This window comes from Teleopsis dalmanni, chromosome 2, assembly GCF_002237135.1.
Source record: "Teleopsis dalmanni isolate 2A chromosome 2, ASM223713v2, whole genome shotgun sequence".
NCBI lineage: Eukaryota > Metazoa > Arthropoda > Insecta > Diptera > Diopsidae > Teleopsis > Teleopsis dalmanni.
In genome coordinates, this window is record NC_051847.1 from 81,208,256 (window position 1) to 81,221,141 (window position 12,886).

The following is a 12,886-nucleotide window of genomic DNA, read 5'->3' on the forward strand; positions in this document are numbered from 1 at the left end:
TCATTTTAATTCAATTTTAAAAATTTTTAATATTTTTTATTAATAATCTTCAACTTATTTTTTTTTTCTGTTTGGGTATTTGGAACTTCTTTTTCATTTTGGAACCGTTTTTTACGCGCAGACTCTCAAAGCTGCGTTGGTCGAAATTAACCGCTCCCGCAGCAATTAAATTTAATTTAGTGCTTAACACGAATTTGATTGCAGACAAAACACACACAAAAATAGTGTTTTCATTTTCGGTGGAGCTTAGTGGACTTAACAATGAAATATTACGGATAAATAAAGGCGTGAACTATCATAATTTTTTCAAATTATTAAAGATATTTTTACCTGATCTGCATTCATTTACATTTTGATTTTATTAAATATGCAATTCACGACATGTTAAGTCATGAGGGGACAGACTTTGAGTATATCAACAGATTCATTTTGTTTTTTTTTTCGTTTTGTAAACCATTTAATTTAAATTTAGTGTTAAACAGTTAAATATACTTATATTTACATTAAAAATTATATTACAACAATATAATTTTAATATTATTATAATAAAATCTAAAGGTTAACTATAAGTTAATCTTATTCTGCGAGCTCCACTTATATAGAACTAAACTCATTTAGGACTCCGTTAGTCGGTACGTACCGTAAGAACGTAGTCAAACTTAAGCCAAAGCGAAATGCACAACCTAGGTATAACTGTGTACTCGATAAGAACGATATAAACAAATTTCGCCGCTTTTATTTATTTCGTTCCTATTAAATACTAGGTGTGGTTGGTTATGCATTTCGCTTTGATTTAAGTTCTTACTGCTTATACCGAATAACTGAGCCTTAAAAAGCGATACAGTTTATGAGAACCCACATTTGAGCGTATAAAATGTATTTAAATTATTTAACAAATATTATAAAAAATATATTATAACTTTATTAGAGACATATAAGATATTTGAAGAAAATAAATCAACGTTTATCTCTCTAGTAATACTGCACAAAAGATAAATAGAAAATGCTATTTAGATATGAGTGAAGAAATATATTTCTGGAACTCAACGCACAGGATTGATTTAAAGAGTTTGCTCACGGAACCCAACATAAACTACCTAAATCGAATCATAATTATTAATAATAAAATCAAATAATAAGTTCTTATAGAATATCATGGGATCTTCACTGTGCTATATATGCTCTAAAAATCATTTATAAAATCTAGTTTTAATGGGTTAAAGACTCACACGAGACTTGTAATGCTTTACACCACAATGGATCTTCACTGTGTTGTATATCTTCTACAAATCATTTATAAAACCTACTTTTAATTGGTTGAAGTCTTACACGAGACTTATAATGCTTTCCGTCTACTTCATGCTTTTTGGACTGGATAATACTTTACATATTATAATATTAAGTTAATTTCATACAAATAGAGATTACGTTGCAGGGGCGATCTTGTGATTAAAACCCCCTTGTGCTCAAATAATGACCCATTGTACAACACTAGACTAGTGTTGTTTTTATGAAGACCAAAAGTATTCGTGAAAGAACCGCAGTGGTTAATGTATAAATAACTCTAAAATGCACGACTCTTCCATTAAGTGAAAGTGAACTTTGGAGGTCAGAAAGAAGCTCCAAAGATTTCTAATCTAGTTTTAAAAGATTTTAATAATATATTATAAGCCGCATTTACTACTCCAAAAATAAATTTGTGAAAAATTAAAGGAATTTTTATAAATTTATAGAAAAATTTATTAGAGAGGTTTCGAATAGTAGAGAATTATAACAACTAAATTTTTATTAATTGAATTCTTAGCTGACAATACAGCTGTTCCGAATATTGCCAAATACCCATCATCAGTGGTCTTGGAATTATTTGTTATATTCTATTATTCATAATAAATTTTTTGAGACTGTTAGTGCCAAGGGTTTAATTTAGAAAAATTTATTAAAATATTTTTTCTTTGGAAGTTCTGTGAAACAAGTTTTTTTCTTCTCTGCTTGTTGAAACGCTAGCTTGTATCTAAAACGCTTTTACGCAATAGTCTCAGTAAACATTTGGGTGATTCACTATAACAAATGTTTCACTGATATATGCTATTGAGTCATTCAGTTGATTTTATTGATATATACTTTAAAGTTCAGCATATCTTCATGAATGAACATATATTTTATTTATTTAAAGTTGGTGCAATTCTGAATTAATATTAGCCTCAATAAAACTAAACAATTGCAGACCTATAACTTAGGTGTACTTTGGCATACTCTCTGAAATGTTTGAAGTTTTCTAATGGTGGATGTAGTAATATCACCATAAGATATACAATCATAAAATAATTTAGAGATAATTTATTGTAAAATTAGTACATATATCATATATAGGTACGTAAACTTTCCCTATCAAGCGTACTTAGTAAATTTTTCATAACACTGTCATTGATTGAGATAGTGTGTCTAATAAGCTATTGCTATTTTATTACTACTAAAACCAATTTAATTGGTTTTTAATTTAATTTAACCAATTTAATTGGTCATTTTACAAGTACGCTAGATGTAATGAATTTTTTCAATAAAATATTTTCAAATTAACTTTGAATTAACTTTTGAATACCTATATTAATTGAAACGATAAAACGATAATTAGCAAATGATAAGCATGGTTTTCATTGAATATATTCACAATCTCTGAAATGTTCAACCTTCAATAAATATTTGAAAAAATAGAGATGTACAGAAAATAAACACAAACCAACTCTTTATGGATAACTGTTAAAGTGTAAAAATGATTTTAAGAAAGCGTTCGACGTCATGATTAGACCATTAATCTGGAGGAGCAAGAAAAGTTAAATAGAAACTTAGTATGACTACTGAGAATAACGGCAAATACCATAAAGCCTTCACCGTAATTTTTATACAAAATGGGCTCTCTTGATCATTCGCAATAAGTGTAGCAGTAACGCAAAATAACAGGTTAACAGGACGTTAACGATACAAATTGTCACGATAGAACAAATTGTAATGCATATAGAACTTTAATATACATACTCTGTCTAGAGAGGAAGAACTCAACTACTTATAAATGATAAATATACATTTAAAATCGGCAAATAAATAATATCTATAATAATAGTATTTGTGAAACTATTATAAAAAACAAAACAAAAAGAGAGAAATTCCAGATAATTTGTAGTAGAACAAATATTCTTCCAGTTGGAAATCAATTATGAAGACGCGCAAACACAGATATTTCCAAAAAAAATTGAAATAAAACAAAATTTCTATTAGCTGAACATCAGATTAGGAGACCAGATTTCAAACCCATTGTTCAGGAATGGGTTAAAATACCAAAAGATCATATTTGTAAAATATGCAATTTATTTTTTAACCGTTTGTACTCACAAACTGAACTCATGAGCAGGAAATATAATGATGACAGCTGTAACGCTGCCGGTCTACTGCTAATCAAAAACATAGAAATGCATGTCATTATATATGTATTTATAATTTTTGCTGCTAATAAAAATATTATTAAACTTATATGCTTTCTACTGTTTACCAAAAACATAGAAATGCATGGCATTATTTATGTACTATTATATTATATATGCCCATTGTTTAACTAATATTTACTCTACTGCTAACCAAAGACATAGAAATGCATGTCAGTATATTTCTATGTTTTTGCTGCTAACAATAATAACATTATTTAGCTAACATTCCCTCTACAGCTTACCAAAGGCATAGAAATGCATGTCAGTATATTTCTATGTTTTTGCCGTTTTCTGCTAACCAAAAACAGAAATACATGTTATTATATTTCTATGATTTTTGCTGCTAACAATAATAACATTATTTAACCAACATGCTTTCAACTGCTAACCAAAAACATAGAAATGCATGTCATTATATTTTTTTGATTTTTACTGGTAAGAATAACATTATTTAACTAACATGTTTTCTATGATTTTTGCTGCTAACAATAATAACATTATTTAACTAGCATGCTTTCTACAACGTGTCAAATCGCGTTTTCATGGTAGCACAATGGAACTATTCTGTTAACGTATAAATGAGTTAAATTTTTAATAAAAACAAGTTGACATTGTCACCTCGCTAATTAGCTCAATCAACAAAAAAAAAAAGATATAATATATATATGAAATATATATTCATAATTATACTATTTTAATTATACGGTACACCAGTAAGTATGATTACATATATAATATAGCGGCTAAGGCATGAAAAATTTATTACTTGCGTTCTTTAAATAGCACAATTAAGTAAGCTGATATTATTTATAACTGACTTATAACACTTTTCTAATTGAAATAATTACAATCTTATTGATTTCTTTAATTTTAAATACGTAACATATCAACGAAAAAAACATAAATGTCATATTGTACAGAATATCTGATAAAATCTTCTTATACAAAATACTTATCACTTACAAACAATATTGTATTCAGTTTATTTACACAACTCTTTTTTTATTTTATTTTTTTTATTTTTTTTTTTTGTTAGATATATTTAACGTACAAAATTGAATTGGTTGTCAATTAGTAAAATTGAACAAATCAATTAAATTTAATCAGGCGTACAAGCTGACAAAGTCAAATGCTTGCACATGATAGAAATGAAGACGATAATGATAACGACTACTTTGACGATGTCTTTGTCGATGTCGATATGGATGTCGATGGCGATGGCGATGTCGTTGACGATGACGATGACGACAACAATTTCAACTTTACCAATCCCAATCCCATTGATAGATGGTATCGTTGATAGAGCACTAAGCCGCACAAAGCAAAAGTAAATTGCTCGTATCTGATATCTGGTAACTGGTATCTGGTATCTATAAAATAGCAGCGACAAATGCTTAGACAAACAAACAAATACAAAAAAAAAAAATAAAATACAAAAAAAAAATAAGAAAAAAATAAGAGGCAAAAAAGTTGATTTATCTGCTACAATTAAAGAAGGCAGGCAAAAAACCAAAGAAGTAAAAAATGAATTATAATAAACCAGCAAAAAAGATTCAAGAAGAAAAACTAGTTTCAGTATATTTAATTAAAATTTATTGAAATTTATTATTTAGAGTAGCTCAACGCGGTTCCACGATTCAACGCTGCAGCGGCACAGTAGCAGATAAATATGCTTAAGCGTGTAATTCATGTACCTCAACGGCAAGAACGTTTTTTGAATATTTAAAAGTGATTTGCATTTTGCGTGATGTGAACATTCAAAGTAATTTAACTACAGCTTATATATTTTTTTTTGCTTTTTGCTTTTGTCATAGATATATGTACAATATATACCACAGATATATATACATAAATCTATTTAATTGTATTTATAAAAAGATTAAATGCGCATAGTTTGCACTAAGAGATACTGCGGCTAATGTTTATGAATAATTACATATGATTTACTATTTTTATGTGAGATTAAGTAGAATTACATTTACTTCAAAAAAGTAAAATATTAAATTAATAATGTGTAATTAAGAAATAAATGAAAGTTGCCTTTCGTTTAAAGTATAATAATAAATCTCTTAATTTTTTTTAAAATAATTATTCAACGTATAGCTTCAGAAATAATTACTTATAATGCAAAAGTTGTTTAAGATAAAATAAAATCAATAAACTTATCGTTTTACTTCTATATAGTGTACATGAACTCATTATGTATATATATAGTATAGTATAGTATGTATACCAGGTATATGCATAGCTTTCTTTCGGTTTAACTAAGAGATGGCGCCACATATGTCACTTTGCTCAATAGACATTAAACTATAAACACACACAATTTGAGTTTATATCGAATTTTGTGTCTGAAAAGAACATTTGCGGCACGCATTGCTTTTATCTTTTAATCAAAAGAAAAAGTTAGTTAAAAATCATCTTTTGCCGGTAGAAACATATTGGGAACACGTTCCAGCGATTAGAATTTGCGACATCATTTTGAAAAATCGAAAAACCATGCTTTGTAGGACCAGAAATGTATTATATATTATGAACGCTTAAAGCTCGACGAAACCGTTGATGTACAACACTATTGGCAACAAATGCTTAATTTAAATCACGCACTGATCAAAAGCCGACTGGAATGGACTAAAAGATATATAGCAAACATGCATACACTTATAAATAAAGAGATTTTTATGATAAACCACTTAAAAATATGATTCTAAAAATTTGATATATTCTATTGAATAGATTCTATTTGAAATTCGATATACTCATATGCGCATGTGTCGTTTTTAATAAAATCCAAAAGCAGTTCTATTTAGAACCGTGACGTATGATCACAGCAATTTTAAGTTTTTTACGGTCATGACCGAAAGGCATATTGTATAAAGAGTCATATCACTATTGTCAATTACTAACTTCTACAACAATCGATTATACTGTTATAAAACGACTGACCTGTTACAACTAATACTGTCACTCTTTGCAGGCTTATTTTCCATTTAATCCAGAAACTTTTTCGCTCATATGGAACATCTATGAGCGTTTGAAAGAAAGGTGCTTCAAAACCAATGTCAGACATTTTTTTAACACTTTTATCTGGAAGTCTTCTAACATCAAACGATTAGATGACTTTTTGTTATCCCTAGCGGGAAGATACTTTACTAGGTGTCATAATCTTGCCCCAGATATTCTTCACTCAGCTCCATTTTCTATCGACCTGCTTTATGACATGAGGCACAAGTTATCTTAATTTTTGATACTTTTCTTCGACGATGTCGTCGATTTCGTCATTAAAACAACTTTTTGTAGAGAGTTTACTCTTAGTCAGTAATTACTACCTAAAAAGAAGATCCTTCCTTCCTTCCCTTACATATATATTTCTTAGCTCACATATATATTTCTTGTCTAAATGCTAAGCCTTCTGTTTTGTAATGTCTGCATTTTTTTTAATCACTGGATAGGAGTTTCAGCTTCTGACCAATGACTGAAATATGCCATTTTGTATTTCTAAGAGGTGATTTTAGTTGATTAATTTCTCACATTGTGCCTATCGATGCTTTCCACCTACCACAAAAAAAAAACACTCTTAACATATGGTTTTTTCGTGATTGTTATTCATGGTCTATACAATCGTTGTCGTATACTTTTATTGAATTTTTTTGCTTGAATAATCGTAAATTGACCGCATACGTGAGTAGAGTGAAGGGATTTAAATCCTAATTGATATGGAGTAGTGTTATTGACTGCAATTCATACTTATGGTAAATCTAGATTTAATCAAGATTTACTCTCAATCTGTCAAATTATGTTTCCCATCGAACATTTTTAGAGTGTTCTTAAATTTTTTTATTCGTGTTAGTAGTAATTTACATAATCACAAATACATTAATCGAATCAAATTACAGTTTATCTGTCAAATGATACAAAGCAGCTGTTAATCTTACTACTCTGACAAAATATCTAAAGTATCATAAATTAATCTCGAATGTTATACATTTCACTCGAGATTTACCAATCGAAAATGAAAATTGATTTAAAAAGTGTATCTCTATTGAAAAAGTTACCCCAAATATACCAATCAAAAATGAAAACTGTACTAAAACCGTGTGGGAGTTCGAGTAAATTAAGGTAAAGCAAATTGGAATTTCCTAGAGATTTTATGCACTGCACTTTGTAAATATTTATTTATTTATTGCACTTATTTATTATATTTGCTTAAAAGTTTTTAAATATATTTATCTAATTATTAAACATCTTATAAAAAAATTTTTTTTTTTTTGTTTATCTAATTTACCCTACTCAAAATTCTGGTAAATACCAACATTCGCTGCCATACCGACATAATATTCTATTTCCCTACATTTACAATCAATTTACTCAAGCTCGCACACGGCCTAAGAGTAAATCTTGGGTCAAAAACTTACTCTAGATTTGCCAATCAAAAGCAATATTAATTAATTATATTTACTATTTTACCAATTTTTAAAATATCTCAAGAAATGAAAAATATTTATATTTTTTTTTTTATTTTCTAACAACGTAAATGCCACATAATTTATTTGTAATCCGAAAAACCACAAAAAAAGATTAAATAAATCGCTTAATAAATTTACTTGTAAAATGCAAATAGCCAACATCAAAAAAAAATATGTAGAATTATGAAAATTGGATTAAAAATCAAAGACATTTTTTTTCTATAAAACAACGTTAAACACACCCAAAATTATAAATAAATTCATTGACTTATTAAAATTGTCTGTTGAAAAGGAAAAGAACATGAGCACAAACAAAAGCAAAAGCAAAACAAAAACAAAAACAAAATGAAATAACACAAGCACAAGCACAAATCTTGTTGGGTTAAACTTGGTATGATGGGGGCGAACCCTGACACATATTGCGCGAAGTGAGACGATACCATTTCTGTTGTTGCCGCTGCCACCGCCGCCGCTGTCGCTGCTTGTGCGGGCATCATTAAGCAACAAGATAACATTGTCTTGACATTGTTGTTGCCGTTTATTGTTATTTTTTTTATTCATGGGAATTGTTACTTTTTTTGTTGTGTTTTATTTCTTTATTTGTTTTATTTCTTTAAATTTTTTTCTGTGCAAATAAAAGTGGTGCTTATTTTAAATTAAAAAAAATATATAAATTGAATTAATATACATTTTTTTATGAGTGGAATAAATTATTTTTATCTAAAATCAATAATTAGTTTGTTTAATTATACTGTTTTTGTTAAATATTTTATGGCCATATATTTATTCCAGTGAATATTTTGAATAACAAATAAATGCTTTATATGCAAATGCGTACCGATTTTATGACGTATTAAAATATTTATGGGAGCCGGTTAAGCTACGAGAGTAACACTTTTATGGCAAATGGTGTAAAGTATCTTAAATATGCATGTCAAAATATTGTCAGAAGATTCACACAAGTCAGCAAGGGAAACGGTACTTAGGGCTATAAAAACTTTATAGAAAAGGAAAGAGTATTGTGCTCCAGTGACATCAATTTTTTATCGCATAGCTTATGCGACAATAGCTCATGCCACTAAGACCGATTGTATGCGCAAAATGTTTAGAAAACGAACGCATTAAATTCAGTATCGTATGTATGTAGCTCTAAATGAAATGAAACAGGATGAATGGCGAAAAATATTTTTTTTAGAGTAATGACATAATAAAATTCTATTACTATTTAAAAAAGTTAAAGTTTTCAGATTATGTGTTATTGTTGTAATTAAATAGAGGAAAATTATCGATGAAAAATAAGAGTTCTTAAATTTGGTGTCCTTTATATGTAAGCTCTTTCCAACTAAGAAAAACAAGCGATACAAATGGATCTTGTGGAGAATGAGGAAAAAACAATATACTTTCTATCAGCAAATAAATTTTCTCATCGTTCCGGGACCCACGTAACTGTTGACAACTATAAGTTCAAAGTTGTGAACGACTTTGTATATTGGGGAACCAACATAAACACCAAAACTGATGTCAACCTAGAGAATGAACGAAGAAACACACCTGCAACAGTTGTTACTATCATTTAAGTATATTATTAAGACCTGAAGACCCCTCTCGACAAACAAAAGTCACGCTTTACAAGTCTTTTATCATTTTAAAGTCGGTTTTGTTTTTTTTAGATATTTTAATTTTATTTAGAGCGTCATTTTTAGTACGTATTTCGGCAAATTCACTTTTACCTTCATCAGGAGAATTCCTAATATTAAAAACATCTATGCAATTTATAAACTATTTATACTTATTATAGATCTTATATATAATTTTAATTAATCGGATATTTGTCTTTTTGTCCTTGAGGGTGACAGGTGAAAAATATTGACGGAATGGGTCTGGTCATGCTGTATGGCGCAACAGCTTGAACAATAACCAATAGTGATAAAAAAAACCATTCTAGAGAAACATTCTTCAGATGCTCTATGATCCCTTACATATTGGCAACGAGTATCCAATTAGACAAATTCATAGCTGTATGGATTATATCGCGACTTGACATAATTAAATGCATAAAAGTGCAGTGGTTTTGTTGGCTTAGTCATATCATATCGGCTAAAAAGGTGTTTGATTCCATACCTGTTGGTGAAAAACATGATAGAGGATCTCCACATATTCGGTGGAAAGAACAGGTAATCAACGATATGAAGGTACTCGGTATTACTAACGACAACAAACCAGCCACTATTCAAGCTGGTTAGCGGTCTGTAATGACCATATATATTGTTAAAGTATTTTTTCATAGTGTTCCATAGAGTCATAAGAAATATAATACAATATAGGAGCGAAACTAACTCGATGAAACTGTTATTGTCTATCTCTTCTTCTTTTTCTGAGAGACACTGTACTTGTAATTAACATTTATTTTATATGTATATCTTAAGCAACAGTTTATGGTGTGCCATTATTCTTACCAACCACAATCATTATACCATAATTATACTTTTATACTGAATATGTTTTAAGAAACGGAACATTTATTTGTCGATTGTTGATTGCAATTTGTGTTTTTAGTCTATTGTTAAAATATGCATAATATATTTATTCGACCTGTCACAGTAATAATTTTACAACTATGCAAAGTGCAAACTATATTTAAAAAAAAAACAAAGAACAACAACAACAACAATGATGTGAAAATTTTTAAGCTTATTATTGATGTGAAAAATAAATATAATAAAAAATAATATTTTTTAGCAGTTTTCTGCAGTGTATTATCTGTAGATCAAATTGTCAACTGGGATCTTTACCATAATTCCACCGTTCTCTCAGTTCTGTTACTGAGAGGAAAAATATATTAACATTCAGTCAATACTATTTAATTCAAATCTGTTTAGAACTTCTTTGTTAAAACAATAGTTAAAATCAAATTTAATATATATTATTATTATAATTTGGGTAATACAATGTACGACGACATAGACTTCTAATGAGCATGAACACATTGTATGGTTTTTTTCTCTTCATCTATTTGATAAGGAAACGAGTCTGTTATAAGGATATATTTTATTATATAGAGCAGGAAATATGTCTTTATGATATATCTTAAGAAATAATGTATGATTTAAGTTTTTATTATATAAGGAAGGGTATGGACCGAGATATAGGCACCTAGCGAATATAAATACATTGGTTAGTTTTCTTCTGTTCCATATGTTACTTGTGGAAATATGTCTACCTTAAAGATATTTTCTAAGAAATTTTATTTGATGTATTAGTTTTAGAATATGGGAAAAATGTATAATACGACGTAAGCTTTTATTGAAATGGAGAAGTTTATATGTTTTTTTCAGATTTCTATGCAGTGTAGAGCAATGGATCTATCTCCAATGTTATCTTGAGAATTGTTATTTGATGTAGTATAGAATTCTTTATAAATAATTTAAAAACATGCAATAATAATTCATATTTCATACATTATTTACTTAAAGTCGTCAGCTTAACCTAGCGATTGCCTATTCTTTTTATAACTCTAATCATGTAGGGAGCTTGACATTATAATTAGTAACTATTGTTGTTATCCATACATAAGTGCAGTAAAAGGCTCTCGTCAAGCCTTAAAATATAGACAACAAATTATTATTTGATGTTTTTTTATTATTATGTTAGGAAAACTAAGGAAATAAGTCGATCGAGTAATGAAAACCTTTATTTTTATTTACTTTATTGTGTGATGAATTCTTATTGATATTTTATTTATTATAACATTAGCATTAAAATTAAATAATTCATTAAGAAAAAAAATTATTTACAATTTAAACAGAAGCAGATAAGCAAAAAAAACTCATTAAAAATATTAATTTTACAGAATTCTTTTCAATTACCTGCCTACAAAAGAATTTATACTCCCCCAGCTTAACCAAACGAGCCAACATGCATGCTGCTAATGCATGATCGGAATGCCCATAAAAAAAATTAATAACAACAATAACATGAAGAACAACGCAACTTAAAACCTAACGCCAAACAAAATCAAACAATGAATTATGTCTAACACAGCCAAAACACGCAGCGGCGCTACACACTACACACTGCACACACACATAAACATACACATTAATCAAAAAGCCACAATTTTTACACCAAAAAAAAAAGAAGGTTGTTTAAAACAAATAATTAAACCGAAAAAAGAACAAAGCAAACATGTACAAAAATTTTATAATTTTTTTTTTGTGCTCTCGTGCACATGCGAACGAACAAGTACGCATGTTGCTCTTACGTGTGAGGAACATGGCAGGCATTACCTTTTTATAAATCCAAAATAATCCTAACTCATGTGTGCTTGCAGTTTTCCCCAGCTTATATTCCTTTACATAAATGTGAAGAGGGAAAAGTGTGTGTGTGTTGAATATGTTAATCCATAAAAACGTAAAATGCTGGACTGGTGGTGCTGTTAAGCTCTTATGCTGTTATGCTGTTACGCTGCTTTGCTGTTGGTGACAGTTGCTGCATTAAGCCAATGGTTTGTGTTTTTGTTGTGTACAGGATTTATTAAAAATTCCAACGTTTTTCGTTTTATTTTGAATTTTATTAGATTTTTATGAATCTATGAATTGTAAACACATTTAAATTGAATGTTTTATTAAATGTGATATAAGATTCTTTTTATTATTTTAAAAATTATTACACACAATTAAATTTTTTAATAGATTTTTTTTTATTGGCATTTGTTTATGTGCGTTTACTAAAGCAATAGTATTTTCAAAGCTTCCGTGCACTTTTTTCTTTCTTTTCTTTTTTTCTTTCTTCTTTTTATTTGATTATTTTGTTTATTTTATTTTCTATTTTCTTTTTTTTGTTTTTTGCTTTTTATTTTGAATGTAAATTCCGTTGTGTTGCTTTAATGAACTTTATAGTAATTTATTTTACAATAAAAAGCACAAACAGCCGCACATACAC

General features: G+C 28.4%; 1 protein-coding gene across 2 annotated transcripts in view; it reads right to left on the bottom strand.

Moving 5' to 3' along the window:
- Positions 1-12,623, bottom strand: part of LOC119677884 (mucin-19) — a 450,187-nt gene extending 437,564 nt beyond the window's left edge. For both annotated transcript variants that reach the window (XM_038089443.1, XM_038089442.1), the window contains exon 1: positions 12,232-12,623. The gene's annotated coding sequence lies outside the window, so the exon portion shown is untranslated. The remainder of the gene's footprint in view (positions 1-12,231) is intronic.
- Positions 12,624-12,886: the final 263 nt, after the last annotated feature.